At 51.4% G+C, this 2129-nt stretch overlaps 1 long non-coding RNA gene across 1 annotated transcript; it reads left to right on the top strand.

Annotated features, from left to right (window-relative positions):
- The first annotated feature begins 703 nt into the window (after nt 1-703).
- On the top strand, nt 704-1680 carry LOC114071649. The gene is made up of 3 exons (XR_003574072.1): nt 704-875; nt 1207-1319; nt 1640-1680. It is a non-coding gene; the product is annotated as an uncharacterized LOC114071649 (long non-coding RNA).
- Nucleotides 1681-2129: the final 449 nt, after the last annotated feature.

Genomic DNA, 2129 nt, shown 5'->3' with positions numbered 1-2129 from the left:
GTCCTGGCCATGCAGCTCTGGACTGGGCTGTCATTGGCTTCTCAAAGTGGTGCTCTGACTGCAAAAGAAGTGTGGGATTGGGATTAAGGGATGAGTGGTGATGGTACCATTGGGTGTTTTCTCTTGGGTGGAATTGTGAGAGCTGCAGGAGTGCAAGGTGTGGGTTCCAGTGCCCAGCATTTGGTTTGCACATGTGCTGGTCAGACACAGGTCCAGCTTCCTCAGTCCTTAACACACCAGAGGGAGAATTGAGGACTGCCTTAATTAACCAATTAATTAACCAATCACTGTTAAGATGATGGGTGTGATAGGGATTTAACTGGAAAAACACGGGGTAAGTTCCTCAGTTTGTTTATTTGCAAGCTCCCCTAAACCTTTGCTAGGAAGAGATTTGCTGGACAAGTTGAGGCAGAAATGAACCTAGAGAATGTGGAGTTTGAAATTGTAATTGCTGAAACTAACTGTGTGAGAGCAGCAGCTTTTCTCGTGCAGGAAAGAACTCCTGTCAGCAGCACCGTCCCGACTGGAGTGGCAGAAGATGGAGTTGTTCCTGTGGTGTGGGCCAGTGGAATTCCAGGAAACTGGACCAGGGCAGAGCCTGTAGGTATTAGCCCTAAGCTGGGATCTGTATGGGTAAGGCAACCCCAGTATCCTTTAAAATCAGAATGCCAGTGTTAGATTTCAAGATGCCTTTTGCTGCACCTCCAGGAGCAAGGCAAGCCAAGAAACCTTTGCTTTTGAAGGAGAAGATGCAGAAATGGGGAAGGAAGAAAAGAAGCCCCCTGAGTCCTCCCTGAGCCACAGGCAGTCCCTGAAGTGCCTTCCTGGGAATGGTAGGATGGTGAGGACTCTGCATTGCTCCCTAGGGATGTGTGGTAAGGCTGATGCAAACTTTGGAAACCACCTGGAAGAGTTTGCTGCCTTGGATAGCTGGTGCAAGGGCAGCCTTTAGGCAGCTCAGGCATTCCCTGAGGAGAGCTCTGGCTCTGCCACATCTCTCTGAACTGTTTGAAGCCCCTTTGTTTGGGAGGGAAAACAAAGGACAAGGTGTGCAGAGGGCTTTGAGATAGTTTGAATAGATGGCCATAAGTCTGTCCTTGTTGTACCAGGAGGCCTTATCAAGCTCCCCATATTGCAGGAGATATTGCCATGAAAGCAAAAAGCGATCCTCATCATTCTTTGCTGGCTTTAGGATGTGCCCTGCAGGAACTCCAGGAATTGACGGTGACGCCTCGGCCGATGGATTGGACGCCCCAGCCCGTCCGTTCCTGCCCAGCCCTTGGGTCCCTGTCAAGGGGTGGGACTCCCAGCCCCTCCAGGTGAAGTGGAAAGGGCCTTTGCAGGCCTTGCTGATCCCATTTCTAGCAGTTCAAGTTGCAGAAAAGGGACCTTGGGCATTTTTATCTTGGGTCAGGAAAGCTCCTTTGATTGGTCAGCAGAACAAACTGGATCCTTGCAAGTTCTCATCCGTGTTTGTCCCTAAGCCTGTGTTCTGATTCAGGGCTGTAGCTGTTGTAGTCACTCAAGAGTCCAACTGTGCTTTAAATAAGGAGACCTTGTCCTAATGGCCAAGTGTGAGGAAGAAAGGGGGGATGTTGTGTGAGTTTTGAGGTGTAACGAGAGCTGATAGTTTTTGCAGGGGGCTGTGGCGTGGAAACTGCAGAGAGCTGAGCCAGGGGATTGACAGGGACTAACCCAGTGAGGTGAAGAAACAAGGAAGAAGGGAAGTGAGGCAGCAGCCAAGCAGCACCAAGTTCCTCTGTCAGCAGGTGAGTTGTGTTGAGGTTCCTAAGGCAGGCACTGGGGACTTTGGAGACTCCAGACAGAGAAGACCGTGGAAGCCCCTCGGAGAATCCTCTCAGAAACCTTACAGGGTAGGTGTGTATGGTTATAAGTGCTGGGGAATGTGCTGAGTGTGGAACAGGAATGCAGGGAACCATGTGAACCCTCCTGGAATGCTGCTCCCTCCCTTCAGCTGCAGTGGAGCCCCCTGTGTGTGCACTGTGGGAGCTGATGGCCAGGACAGGCGGTGGGCTGGGATGATTGCAGGGGGTTGTGAGCAAGGAATGGCTGGCTTGTCAAAGTGCCCAGCTGAGTGTGAGAGGCTGCTTTGGCGAGCTGCTTTCAGG

Source organism: Empidonax traillii, unplaced genomic scaffold, assembly GCF_003031625.1.
Source record: "Empidonax traillii isolate 1590-97213 ecotype Southwest subspecies unplaced genomic scaffold, ASM303162v1 scaffold2172:size49218, whole genome shotgun sequence".
NCBI classification, from domain to species: domain Eukaryota; kingdom Metazoa; phylum Chordata; class Aves; order Passeriformes; family Tyrannidae; genus Empidonax; species Empidonax traillii.
The sequence above is the reverse complement of the archived record's forward strand: the minus strand, read 5'-3'. Positions and strand labels throughout refer to the sequence as shown.